Source organism: Anolis carolinensis, chromosome 1 (assembly GCF_035594765.1).
Source record: "Anolis carolinensis isolate JA03-04 chromosome 1, rAnoCar3.1.pri, whole genome shotgun sequence".
Lineage (NCBI taxonomy): Eukaryota > Metazoa > Chordata > Lepidosauria > Squamata > Dactyloidae > Anolis > Anolis carolinensis.
Window position 1 is genome coordinate 200,364,710 of NC_085841.1, and position 14,902 is coordinate 200,379,611.

At 41.3% G+C, this 14,902-nt stretch overlaps 1 long non-coding RNA gene across 1 annotated transcript; it reads right to left on the reverse strand.

Moving 5' to 3' along the window:
• Positions 1-5,996: 5,996 nt before the first annotated feature.
• Positions 5,997-6,880, reverse strand: LOC134294069 (uncharacterized). The gene is made up of 2 exons (XR_010001053.1): positions 6,563-6,880; positions 5,997-6,468 (listed from the first exon to the last, which is right to left on the reverse strand). It is a non-coding gene; the product is annotated as an uncharacterized LOC134294069 (long non-coding RNA).
• Positions 6,881-14,902: the final 8,022 nt, after the last annotated feature.

Below are 14,902 nucleotides of genomic sequence, written 5' to 3' on the forward strand. Positions count from 1 at the left end.
TAGCAATTACAACAGCCCTTGCGTATTAAGTCGATTATTAAGTGGAGAATATCATGCAAAATTTGTTATCAAGCACTGAATTCTGGGAGTTTTCTCGTCTATAAAACTTTGCATTTTGTGCATAGCATCATTTTCTGCTCTCAATTCTGTCATGCTTATGAAGACATCTGTGGAAACATCGTTGATGGCAAGATTCAGAGCTCTACATAATTCTCATTTAAATGGGAAATTTCAAAGGGAGATAGCTCTCTGGACTATTTGAATTCATCCTTCTTTTGCTGTATTTAGTGTGCTTTTAATTGGCTATTATGCTGCTACGCTGCTGAGGATTACTCACTGCCGGAGATGAAATATCAAATTTTAGAATAACTAAACAAACATCACATTTTATTTGTACTCTTACCCAAAATGCATGTGATTTATAAGTGAGAATACAAGTGCATATTTTATGTCACCGAGTACATAGAGAACAGGGCTTTAGTTTCACAATGTTTTTTTAAAATAACTTTTTAGGCCCCTTCTACACTGCCAGATTATCAAAGCAGATAATCCACATTATTTGTGTTGAACTGGATTATATGAGTCTACACTGTCATATAATCCAGTTCAAAGCAGATAATCTGGATTTTATATAGCAGTATAGATGGGGCCTTAGGGAACCCCGGTGGCGAAGTGAGTTAAAGCACTGAGCTGCTTAACTTGCAGACTGAAAGGTCCCAGGTTCAAACCCCGGGAGCGGCTTGAGCGGCCGCTGTTAGCTCCAGCTTCTGCCAACCTAGCAGTTCGAAAACATGCCAATGTGAGTAGATCAATAGGTAGCGCTCCGGTGGGAAGGTAACAGCACTCCATGCAGTCATGTGGGGTGAACTTGCTGATGGAGAGGTTGGCAGTTTGAATCCGGGGAACGGGGTGAGCTCCTGCTGTTAGCTCCAGCTTCTGCCTACCTAGCAATTCGAAAACATGCAAATGTGTGTAGATCGGAAAGGTAACGGCACTCCATGCAGTCATGCCGGCCACATGACTTTGGAGGTGTCTATGGACAACACCGGCTCATCGACTTAGAAATGGACATGAGCACCAACCCCAGAGTCAGACACGACTAGACTTAATGTCAGGGGAAAATCTTTACCTTTACTATGAGGGAAGCCCTAAGACTGACAAATGCCCCTAAGGACTATGCTGAGCCCATGGGACACATTGTTTCCACCCTATGGCAAAAAGGCAACTAATGACTTCATCAAACCCAATTAAATAAGCGTTTCTACACACTTAAGAAACTGCAACCAATGGTGCCCTTCACATGACACAAGCTTCAAATGTAAGGCAGAGGTATTTTGCCGCTTCTAAAGTGTGGGGTTTCCCCACAATTCCTGAGTCAGTTGGCAAGTGACTTATTCCTCAATTCCCTGCGTAGAGACTTGTAAAAATGCTCAAACAAGATATTTAAAAAATCAGGAGAAAATAGCAAGCATGCAAACCCTGCTCTTCGTGTCTGCGAAGATGCAACCATCAAAGACTCAGAGAGGAGATCTTTTAATTTTTTTTTCTTTCTTCTTCTTATTCACTTTAGATGGTAACGCAATTTGGTTTATAATATATGCGACAGAGGCTTAGATGTTGGAGGAGCAATAACAAGTTTATTCAGGGCTTTTTCATAAACAAGGAGAAAACTAAAATACTGACAAAGAATATAACGAAGGAAAAACAATGTAAATTAGAAGAACTCAAGGGGATTAAGACGGTTACGAAAGTAAAGTACCTTGGAATTTGGATTACTGCAAAAAATGCACAGCTACTAAAAAATAATTATCAAGATAAATAGAAAGAAATCAAAAATGATCTACAGAATTGGCAAAATCTAAACATCTCCCTTTTAGGTTGAGTAGCGGTCATCAAAATGAATGTGCTCCCAAAGTTGCTGTATCTATTTCAAAATCTACCCATTATAAGGACCCAAAAACCCTTTGTGGAATGGAACAAAGATATAGCAAAATTTGTGTGGAAAGGTAAAAGGCCAAAAATCAAACACACTGTCATGACCGATGCAACAAAAAGAGGGGGTTTCGGTTTACCGAATCTGAAACTCTATTATGAAGCCTGTGCATTACAATGGGTGAGAGACTGGACAACCTTAGACGACAACAACATACTAACTTTAGAAGGTTTCGATCTCCGCCGCGGATGGCACGCATATGTGGGCTACGTCAAAAGAACTTCGGCAATCACTTTGTAAGAGCTGCTTTAATAAAAGTATGGGAGAAATATAAGAATCGACTTTATAACAAAACCCCCTTATGGATTTCGGCTTTAGAATCTTCTCAAAGACATATTTTACAATGGACAGTATGGCCACGTTACAAAGATTTACTGGTGAAAAGAAACAGAAATTACAAGCTAAAATCACAAGAAACTCTGAAAGAAAAATTTAAAAACATGTCCTGGTTCCAATACGCCATCATCAAGGAACAATACACCAAGGACTTACAAATTGGCTTTAATGACTCTAATACCCTGTGGGATAGAGTCATGCAATCAAAAAAGAAGGTAATTTCCATAATTTATGACACATTATTAGAATGGTCAACAGAGACTATTGTAATCAAAAACTGTATGATAAATTGGGCTAGAAACATCGGACACCCAATTATGTTAGATGACTGGGAACTAATATGGAACAAAAAACTGAAGTATACATATGCAATAGAACTAAAAGAGAACTGGCTTAAGATCTTTCACCGCTGGTATATGACACCCAAAAAATTAGGACGGATGTACAAATCATATAACAACACTTGTTGGAAATGCAGGATGCATGAAGGTTCCTTCTATCACATCTGGTGGTCCTGTGGAAAGACCAAAAAATATTGGAAGATAATTCACGAAGAGACACAAATTATATTAAAAAGGAAATTCCCAATTAAACCAGAATACTACCTACTGGGAATAACAGACTCAGACACACAGTTCGATAAAAATGATGACATTTTATTTATGTACAGTTCTACTGCAGCAAGAATAGTCTTTGCCAAACATTGCAAAATGGACGAAACTCCATCGAAAGAAATTTGGTTACAGAAACTGGCAGAAATTCAAGAAATGGACAAATTAACATTCTTATTGAAAGAGTCTAGAGGAAAAGGCATTAAGCAAACAAACTGGGAAAAATTCAGAAATTATATCTCACAGTAAAGACAGAAAGAATAATTAGAAATATTAGATAATACTAACCAATATGGAAGACAATGGAAGACCAATACCCCTCCCTTTTTTCCCTTTATGACCCCTCTCCCCCCCCCACCCACCTCACATCCCCCCCCCCACCCATCATACCTTAACTCATCCCATCCCCTACCTTCCCCGGCTACATACTATAGTAATTTTATTCTATGTAATGAAAAATCTTCAATAAAGATTATTAAAAAAAAAGTTTATTCAGGCACAGAGCTTAGTGGTTACAATGTTGTTTCTCACTTAGAGGGACTTTTATCAACAGTTACAATACTAGAATGAGGTGAGTCAAACTCCCTAAAGTGTCACTTCTTTAACTTAAAGTAGTTAGAACTTCTTCCTCTGCTACTTTTAAACCGCAGTCACCCTGTGATATACAATCACAGATTCTCTGTTCCTTACCAGGACACAGACTACATTAAATAAGTCACCAAACTTGACTCAAAAATGAACAATTGAGTCTCCTTGATCCCCTTAACCTAGGATCAATCTTCCCTGTGCCTCATCAGAGCACAGACTGAATCCCTTTTTTAAACTCTGCACTTTTTCAACAAAACGGCAGTTGGCTCCACCTACTTCTCCATGGCAACCAGCCTCTGAATGCTGAGATGCAATAAATGTAATATACTTACCCTTTTAAAACACAAACACACAATTAAACATAACATCTGCAAACCAAAAATTCATACTTCATTACAGTGTCTCTGTAGCCTTAGCAAGCTTTTATCTCCCTCTTCCTGTGTTGGGTCATAAAAGTACTTTGAACTTGACTGAAACTCATGCTGTGCTGCTTTTGCATACCTATCAAAAGGACAGTAGAGAGAGATTTAAGAGAGTTGAAGCTTCATCCCCCTCTCTTGTAAGAACACAAGAAGAACCCCTCTATATATGCTGCTGTTTTTCAGGCTGTAAGTTGAACCCCCAAGAAAGAGAGAAGTTAAAAAAAGAAAATAAAACAAGGGAGGGACAGTGGGGGAAACAAGTCTTTCCTGTGTGATGGCAAATGAAATGGATAAATCTTAAAGAAAGCAGCAAGAAGGTTTAGATGTGATGGATAGAAAAATCTTCCATTTTATTCAAAACGGAATATGCTGGAGCTTTATGGAAAACCTACTCTCTCAAAAACTAGACCTGTTCTGTGGGATGAAGTCCTATGGCAGCGTCAAAATGAACCAGACCCACATCCATAGTTTTTTTCTTTCTGTGCGGGGCAGCAGAAAAGTCAATCAAATGGTTGAGAACTAGAAACACATTCTAAATTTGTAAATGTAACTGGAAATGTAATTCCAAAGTCACAATGCTAAAGGAATGATGTAATGCTAATTAATGTATTAGATCACTATAAACATGTTGTTCATAGCACATATTAAAACCATATTAAAACTCTCAGCATCCATAGGCAGAGCAGCCATGGCATCCGGGGATGATCTAGATTATCTACTAAAATGGTGTGGGAAGTCTTAAATTAGGAAAAGCTTTTCCAGGACTTCTACTTCATTTGGTTGGATGAGTAGATACGTTCTACAGTAATATGAGATGGAATCTTGATGGAAAAGGTTTCTTGCCTGTGGTTATTTTTGATGAAGCTATTGAGAGAGGATCGGATTCAACTGCCATTGCCTTTATCTTTTCTGAAGTCCATTTACAGCTGTAAAAACATATCCTGGGGCTTGATTTCATCATTGCCAGTCTTGTAAAGCTTCAGACTGAATCCTTCTTTATAAGTCCAAAGCTTAATGTTGCTCATTTGCCCTGCAAATATACAGTTTGTGAATGCAAAATAAACAAATAAATATGTGTTTGTGGCAAAATATGTTAGACTGCTACCCCCATTATCCTCAGACAGCATGGGGATGATGGAAATTGTCCTTATGACAAAATATTAAGAGGGCTGATCAGATTCAAGAAGAATATCCAGATTGGTCCTTGGGTTGTAATAAAGACAGGGTTCAGAGAGATATCACATAGGTCCGTTAGAAGATATTCAGTTTCTACACAAAGGTAAAAGTGTTAGGTGATATTATGTGACTTCTAGTTTGTTGATGGTTGTAGAAATAAATAAATAGAAGCTTTACCACAGTTTCTGAACCAAGCTAAACCCTGCACTATAATAAAATGTCACTCAGGCTTGTGTGACAAATAACTCTATCTTTACTTCAGTTCAAAAGTTCAAACAGGGCAACAATATATATAACAGTCTTTCTGAATTCATATAGAGAACATGGGAATTTTTTTTGTGTCAGGAGCAACTTGAGTGGCTTCTGGAGTGAGAGAATTGGCTGTCTGCAAGGACGTTGCCCAGGGGATGCCCAGATGTTTTGATGTTTTTACCATCCTTGTGGGAGGCTTCTCTCATATCCCCACATGGAGCTGGAGCTGAATCCCCGGGTGGGATTCGAACCTGGCAGCTTTCAGGTCAGCAATCTACCCTTCAAGTCACTAGGCTTTAGTCCACTAAATATGCCTCATTTGCCTTATAAATAACTAGACTTCGAAGAGTATGGCAGCCATTTCCTCCCTGACCATTTTCAGTCAGCGCTCTCCTCCCTCTCTGAGATGAAAGTGGCAGTTAAAACCATTTGGCTCAGCATCGGAATTCTGGCTCCTGACTGGCTCAGCCAATCAGCTGTCACCACATGCCCTTTCCAGTCCACCATCCAGTCCACCATGATCATGGTGCCTCTTTTACAAACCCTCACATAGTTTGCATAGAAAACACATTAGATACCTACAGTGCCCTCTTTAATAAGAATCTATGTGAAAATGCATGAATTGCATTGTACGTTTTAATGGATTAGGCAGAATTCAACTAAATACATTTTCTCAGAAATTTCTTCTTCCAGCAGAGCCTTGCATACATTTCAGCAAGAGATTATCTGGATTATAATTATGAAAGGTGATCCCTCTGTTAGAAAGTACACAACCACCCCTATGTCTTTTAGTGGCTCAAGTAGGGGGTCTAGTAATCTTGCTAATCATCGTTGTTGATGCTTCAAAAGATCCAAGGAATGTCTTGACGGCAGCATAACATGCTCTGTGATGCCTTCGAGATTTCATCCTGCTGCCCAGGGCCCAATCACGCTGGGCCTAGGAGTTCATTGTTACACTCCGAGTTAAATATCTTTTACAAGAGCCACAAAACTCACCGCTGAAGAGCCACCATCTTTGCTACAATGGGAATAATCAAGAAGAGTTCTGTTGAAGGACACATGGGATATTCTGCTAGATTCTTTCCCCATCCTACAGTGAAAAAAAAATCACAATACCACTATGATGATATAGTCACATGACAAGTGAAGAGCTATAGCACTACAAAATCATAGAAATTTGATACCATTTGAATTTTTATGGTCCTGTAGAAACCTGGAGTTGGCAGTTTATTGAAGAACATTCTACTAGAGACAAAGCTTCAGAGGATGAGAGCTTTGAATATGCTAGTGTTCCAAGAATACTAAGTAACCTTATGAAGTCAAACATCTAGAATTCTACAGAATTCAGTATCACACTGCTCTAACTGTGTAGCATAAGCACATTGTTAGCCATGTATTTTGCTGACTTACTGGAGCCTTAACTCAGATACTTCACCTATGGTGTGTGTTCAGAGGACAGGGCTTGATGAAGGAAAGAGTATATCAGAAGGGAAGATTCATAGAACCACAGAATAGTAGAGTTGGAAGAGACCACATAAGCCATCTAGTCCAACCCTGCCATGTAGGAAAAGCACAACAGGCTTTTGGCAACTGATTTCCTTAGTTTGAGATTGCCCTGTTTGTCCATTCTATTTTTATAGCATTTTTTACTCCTTGCCGTATATAGTCTTTAGGTGTATGCCTCCTCCAGCACCTTAATGGGATAATAGTCCCTGGTACCTACCTCTTTCCTAATCTGTACTGTATAAAACTATTTGCACTTTTCTGGCCCACCACCCTTTTTAGGAGCCAACCCAGGTTTTTATTAAAGTGTGCTTATTGTTTATTGGTATAGGTAATTTTATTTGTTTATGATTTGTTTTTATTGCTGAGTTTTATATTGCTTATTGCCTGGGCTTGGCCCCATGTAAGCTGCCTCGAGTCCCCTTGGAGAGATGGGGCGGGGTATAAAAATAAAATTATTATTATTATTATTATTATTATTATTATTATTATTATTATTATTATTAATAATAATAATAATAATAATAATAATAATAATAATAATATTCAAATAAGAAATTTGTGTTGGTCCATGAAGGGGATGCACAGCTTGGAGATGAGCCCTTCTTCTGGGTGAACAACTAATTATGTCATTTTATATCATTTTATAAGTTGGTGTACTATTAAATATTGAAAGAACCAGATGTTATTGTTGTTTTAATATGGGGCAAACTAAAACTGGTGTATTTCTCCATCCTTGCTAAGTATAGTGATTCTATCAGGGTTTTCTTGACAAGAGTAGGTTTCCTATTGCCATTCTCTAAAGTTGAGAGATTGTGTCTTGCCTAATATCAGACACTATGATTCTATTAAGTGCATATATTGGGAGAAACAGTTTAATGCACACATGTGTCAAAATGAACTTACCGTTGGGGGAAAAGTGAAATTCAACAAACGGAAATGCATAAACAATCCTTAATTTATTTAGTTTAATTTTATTTCAGATTCTTTTAACAATGTCAATGTAGACTACATGGGGCTGTACAACTAGAGGTACAAAACCACAATCTAGTAAAAAGAACAGATAGTCAACTGCAGTATATTTGGGGTCTGCATTCAGCCATCTGGAACTACTCAATGGGCACATCTTTTAATTTGTTTAGATTTAATAATTTCTTTAACAAATAAATCCAGCAAATTATAGAGTAAATAATATAAATCTGGAACTGGAGTGGGAGATGGAAGGAGGGAGTGGGGGTGTGCGTAAGTGCAGGATGAGGTTTTTTAGTCAGGAATGGAGTGAGTGATGATAGTGGAAGGAGAGGACATGGGCATTTGCACAATATTTGTTTGCTGTAACAAGCACAGCCTTGTTTGTGCCAAGATCCAGTAAGTGTTATTTGCTTCTAAAAGGATCAAGAGTCTCCCCACTTTGAAGAGGGGAGTCCAGAAGCTTGGAGAGCGGTCTGGATGTTTGTGTCGAGTGGGCTGAGTATGGACAAATGTTTGTACTCTGCTCAATCCTGTACTGCAGTATAAATGCAGGGGATTGTTGTTATCCTCTGGAGTTTGGTTCCAGAACCCCCTATGGGTACCAAAATCCATGGAAGCTTAAATTGATATAATTGAACAGTGAAATTCTTTTGGATATTATTTTTCAAGTCATAAATGATTGAATCTGTAATTGCACAATCCATGGATACAGAGAAGTAAGTATAGTGTATATATGAATGACAGCAAACCTGTGAGGTGAATTAATCTGATCGGGCAGAAAGAGAGCAAGAGGTACAATGGACTTGGTTAATCTCCGAGCGCATGAGGATTGAAAGTCAGAGTGGAAGACTCATTACACATGGCTCTTACGCCTCCTCTCTCACCTCCCTGACAGCCATCTAGGAAAACCTTTGTTTGCAAAGGATTTCTGAGGCTCTTGCCTCGTCTTCCAATGTTAAGCATTAAAAGGTGATTAAAATAAAACTGAGAACCGTTTCTGAATTTCCCAACATTAGGTCATTGGCAAGGGCATGAAACTGTAAATCTGTTTTAGAAGGTATTTGTTCAAGAACAAGCTTGGAAAGTTACTTTTAAAAACTAATGTGTCCAAATGACTTGTTACAGTGTTTGAGAAGCAATCTATTGCCATTATTTGCTTTGCAGCTTAAAAGGGGACATTACTTGTTACAGAAATAACTTTGTTTCCATCCATTAGGCTATGTTTCAAATATAACTTTTTACTATTTACAGTAGAGTCACGGTTATCTGACATAAATGAGCAGGCCAAATGTTGGAAAAATAAAACTGTTGAATAATAGGGAGGGATAGGCTTCTCCTAGCTCATCCACCTTCCCTCACTTGCTCGCTCACTCACTGGGCCACATCCTCATTCTGCCACCACTGCCACCACCACCTTTGCTGCTAAGACCTGGCCCAGTGACGAGTGAGTGAGCGAGGGAGGGTGGCAAAGGCGGCAGCTGCGGCAGAAGCAGGAGCCTGGCTGCCTCTTCCAGGTTCCTGCTCCTGCTGTGGCTGTTGCTAAGACTCACCATCCGGGTCTTAGAGAGGAGGAGGGAGAGGGAAAAAGAACGCAGGTGAGTGAGTGAGAGAGGGAGGAAAGAAGGGCAGGCTGCAAAGCCAAGAGTGGTGGCAGAAAGAGGTGCCTGGAAGAGGCGGCCAGGCTCGTGCTTCTGTCACCTTTGCAGCCTGCCCCCTCCTTCACTCACTCACTCACTCACTCACTCACTCACTCTCTTTCCCCCCTCTCCATCCTCCTCACTAAGACCCATCAGATAATATGGAGTGTCGGATGACCGGATGTTGGATAACCGAGACTCTACTGTATCATACGAAAGCTGACTGGCACAACCTGGGGATCACAACCAGATACAGTGAAGAGATCTGTCCTTGCGCTTTGCTACTCTGCTACTGAATACGCATGCCTAGTGTGGAACATATCCCACCATATTAAAACAATTGATGTGGCCCTTAATGAGACATGCTGCATTATCACAAGATGTCTATGACTTGCACTGCTGGAGAAATTATACTGTTTTGCAGTATACTATTGCACCACCTGATATTCACCGAGAAATAGCAGTCTGCAATGAAAAGACCAAGGCATTGACATCTCAGGCCCATCCTCTGTTCGGATATCAGCCAGTATGCTAATGGCTAAAATCAAGAAATAGCTTCCTAAGATCTACAGAGGGAGTTCCAAAGCCAAGGTGCCACCACTGAGAAGGCCCTGTCTCTTGTCCCCACCAGTCGCGCCTGCAAGGAATGTGGGACTGAGAGCAGGGCCTCCACAGATGTTCTTAAACTACTACACCAATTGAAATGAATCCATCAAAACTGGACAAGTAGATGCTCTTGTTACATCCTCAGAGACTGTCGTTAATATGATGTCAAAGCTGGAATGGATCAGAGTGACTTTGTTCACAAATAACCGAGCAAATGCTTCGCAGCGTGCTGCCGAGTTGTCAGGGATCCCGTTTTGGCAGACAGGATTTAACAAACTTCTGACTACTCAAAACAGCTCCGCCGGATGGTTCCTTGCGGACGCAATATTGGCTGCAAAGAAAGATTTCTTTGCAGCATCTATTGCCACGGCATATGCCCTTAGGTAGGCACACAGCCGTGTTTGGTTCGACTCACTCGGCTTTAGACACCACACACACTCTAGTCTCCTCTTCTTTCACTTCATCACTGCCAGCTCCTCATTGAACCAAGGAGTTGGTTTAGCTCAGCTATTTGAGAGGGGACGTTCTGGAGCAATTGTGTCTATTGCCCTAGTCATATTCTTATTCCAAAGAGAAACCACAGCATCGACAGGATCACCTACTGAGGTGGCGAGAAATTCCCCAAGAGCTGTCAGGAATCCATCTGGATCCATAACCCTCCTGGGGCAGACCATTTTAATAGGTCTTCCACTCCTGCAGAGGTTAGGGGGCGCAGTAAGCCTAAACCTGATCAGGTGTTGGTCGGTCCATGGCAACGGAGCGATGGTCAGCTCCTCCATACCACCACCATCCTCCCATCCCTGGCAGAAAACCAAGTCAATTGTGTGCCCAACTCTGTAGGTAGGACCAGATACTAGTTGGGACAGCCCCATGATTGCCATGGTTGCCCTGAAGTTCTGAGTCACTGCATGGACATTGAAGTGCCCCAGCACAATGAAGTGTTGGGACTCCAACACCAGGCTAGAGATCACCCTCGCTAGCTCAGGCAGGGAGACTGTAGTGCAGCGGAGTGGTTGGTGTACTAACAGAATCCCTAATCTGTCCCGGTTACCTACCCTCAGGTGGACACATTCAAACAAGATTGACTACGGGATGGGGCACCTGGTCAGGGAGAGGGAATCCCTATAGACTACGGCGATACCGCCTCCCCATGCTGGTGCTGCATGGAGTAGCCTGGCGGGCAAAGCTGGGTGAGATTGCCCCCCCCCCCCCAGCCTTGTCCAGCCAGGTCTCCATTATGCACGCCAGGTCTGCATGTTTCTCCAGGATTAAATCCTGGATAATAGCTGTCTTTGCATTTACAGATCTGCCGTTCAATCAAAGAGCATTCTGAACTCCACAATCAAAGAGCACTCTGAACTTCACCAATGATGGAATTGAATCAATCTTGGCACACAGACCAACAGAAAATACTGTAAGGGTTGGTGGGCAGTGACCTTGAGTTTTGGAGTTGTAGTTTATCTACATCCAGAGAGCACTGTGGATTGAAACAATGATGGATCTGAACCAAACTTGGCATGAATACTCAATATGCTCAAATCAGAACACTGGTGGAGTTTGGGGAAAATTGACTTTGACATTTGGGAGTTGTAGTTGCTGGGATTTATAGTTCACCTACAATGAAAGAGCCCCTTGAACCTTCCCTAATAATAGAATTGGGCCAAACTTCCCACACAGAACCCCCATGGCCAACAGGAAATACTGGAGGGATCTGGGAGGACTTGATTTAGGGGAGATGTAGTTCACCTACCTCCAGAAAGCACTGTGAATTAATATGTGGTTTCTGATGGTCTTTGGCGACCCCTCTGACACCCCCCATGGGTCCCGAACCCCCCCCCCCCCCAATGGGTCCCAACCCCCAGGTTGAGAAATGCTCCTTTAGACTAAAATCTAAGATGGGCTTTTTAGTCTACTGACAGGTATTCCTCAGCCATGGGTACTATGTACCTTGAATTGAGTGGGATTTTTAGGGGTGGGAAGGAGGAATGCCCTCCATCTAGGGCAGCAAAACATGAGCCAGATCTAATACAATGCATAGTGAAGGTACTGAGGGGGTTTTTTTTGGTCTTTTTGAATAAACAACTAAAAGACCCTAATTGGCCACACAGCCTGAAAGACATACAACAACGCTGTGATCCCGGCCATGAAAGCCTTCGACAACACATTAAACAACTAAAAGCTTTAAACTAGAAATGGAGGTCTGCTTACACCCACGAGATGGCAGTGTTGTTCTGCAAGACTAACTGCTTGGAGCATTTGGGTTGTCTCCTAAACTGTCGAAGTCAGCAACCGTATGCATTGACATCCGGTGGGTTTCATGCGTCTGAGTGGAATCTGATTTTTAGAGCAGTTTTTATGATGATATCATTATTTCTTTACAGCTACAAATTAACTGTCTGCTTCAATATGCACTGTGTTCTCCATGCCTTTGGGAATCTCCCTGTCAGCTATGCAAGTTTCCAGTGTTATGAGTCTGACACGGTACCAATGAGAATTGAGATGGATTCCTTCAAGACATGCCATTAGAGACGACAAGCCAACATTAATACCTTTGGGCAGTGAAGCCAGTGCGAGCGGCTCGTTGCCATTGATTTCCAGCAATTATACTAAAGGCATCCGTATGAACAAACATCCAGCCACGCTTGGAAAAATAGCCTTTATTATTCTGACAGCGTCATGTGCCTTCATTGCTGGTATTGTTTTGCTTTAGCAGTTACCCACCTGGTGTGGAGTGAAACAAAAAAGGAAAGAAGATGACATTGGATGGAAGCAGGAGAATCATCTCATTATTTTGGGCAGGCTCCAAATAATGTTGGATTTTCAGGACCACATGCAGGGAGATGCTCTCTAAAAATTGGATTCGGTGTTTCAGACTATGTGATTCCATGCCCCCCACATAGCTGATTCAGGCAGGATACAGGGGGTTGATTCACATATATATCCATGTTCCTAGTTAGATGACTGCAGTCTGATAGCCACAGGAAGATTGTTTATGAGCTCTACTCATCCCAAGGTATAGTGTTTTCCCATCTAATAAAGCTCTCAAGTTCAGTTCCAGTGAACAGATGAGACCTAGAGATGGTTTACTCCCTCACTTGTTTTTAAGTGGGGATTTGCACATCTGAGTGCATTATTCAATATCAGTGGTGCATTCAATGCAATGTAGAGTCAGTGTAAAGTGTTGGATTAGGATTCTGGAGAAAAGGCCCAAAGACCTCAAAGCCACCAGATTCAGCCTGCTCTTGGAAGCTTAGCAGGGTTGGCCCTGGTTTACAGCTTCAGCATCTCTTATCCAAAATCCTAAAATCCTCCAAATCTGAAAATGTCCACATGGGTGGTTGAGGTAGTGACATCTTTTCTTTCTAACAGCTCCATGTACATAAACTTTGTTCCATAACCAAAATTATTAAAAATATTGTTTGGTTGGTTGCACGTTGCAAGTCACTTCTGATTGTGAGAGAATAAGCCATCTACATAGGCATTGCCCAGTGGATGCCCAGATATGTCACGATCCTGTGGGGAAACTTCCCTCATGTCCTCCATTACAGGGAAAAACAGCTGTTCCCTAATCCATCTAAAACACAAACATGTGCTATTCACTTTAAGAACAGACAAGCATCTCAAGCTCTGGGGATTATCTAGGAAGGAATCCCACTGAAAAATTGCAGCACACCAAAATACATGGGAGTTACCCTGGACCGTGCTGTGACTTACAAGAAGCAATGTTTGACTATCAAGCAAAAAGTGGGTGCTAGAAATAACATTGTACGAAAGCTGACTGACACAACCTGGGGATCAAAACCAGACACAGTGAAGACATCTTGCACTTTGCTACTCTGCTGCTGAATACGCCTGTCCAGTGTGGAATACATCTTACCACATTAAAACAGTGGATTTCAGGGTTGTTGTATGTTTTCCGGGCTGTATGGCTCTTAATGAAACATGCTGCATTATCACAGGATGTCTATGCCCCACACTACTGGAGAAATTATACTGTTTAGCCAGCATTGACATCCACCGGGAAGTAGCACCAGCAATGAAAGGCATTGTCATCTCCGATCCATCCCCTATTCGGATATCAGCCAGCATACCAATGCCTTAAATCAAGAAATAGTTTTCTAAGATCTACAGAGATACTCGCAGGAACACCCCAGCAAGTGAGAGTCCAAAAGTGGCAGGCTAAAACCCGGAACCTCAATCAGTGGCTGATGCTGGATGAGAGACTCCCTCGTAGGCACACAGAAGACTGGGCGACTTGGAAGGCACTGAACAGACTGTGCTCTGGCACCACGAGATGCAGAGCTAATCCTAAGAAATGGGGCAACAAAGTGGAGTCCACGACATGTGAGTGTGGAGAAGAGCAAATCACAGACCACCTATTACAATGCAGCCTGCCACATGCACAATAGGGGACCTTCTTATAGCAACACCAGAGGCACTCCAAGTGGCCAGCTACTGGCCAAAGGACATTTAGCACAATGTCAAGTTTTTTAACTTTGTGTTTTCAAATACATTACAACTTGTACCCTCGGTTTGTTTCTGACACAATAAAAAAAATTAAAACATTATATAAAAATTAGTTCCAGGCTATGTGTCTATGGTATATATACAAAACATAAATGAATTTCATATTTAGACTTGGGGCCAATCTCCAAGGTACATATATGCAAGGTACAGGTATTCCAAAATCAAAAAGAAATCTAAAATCCAAACCAAGCATTTCAGGTAAGGAATAATCAGTCTGTACTTGGATGGGAAACTACCAATGAATTAATGTTCTATAGGCTATGTTACAGAGGAAGGTAA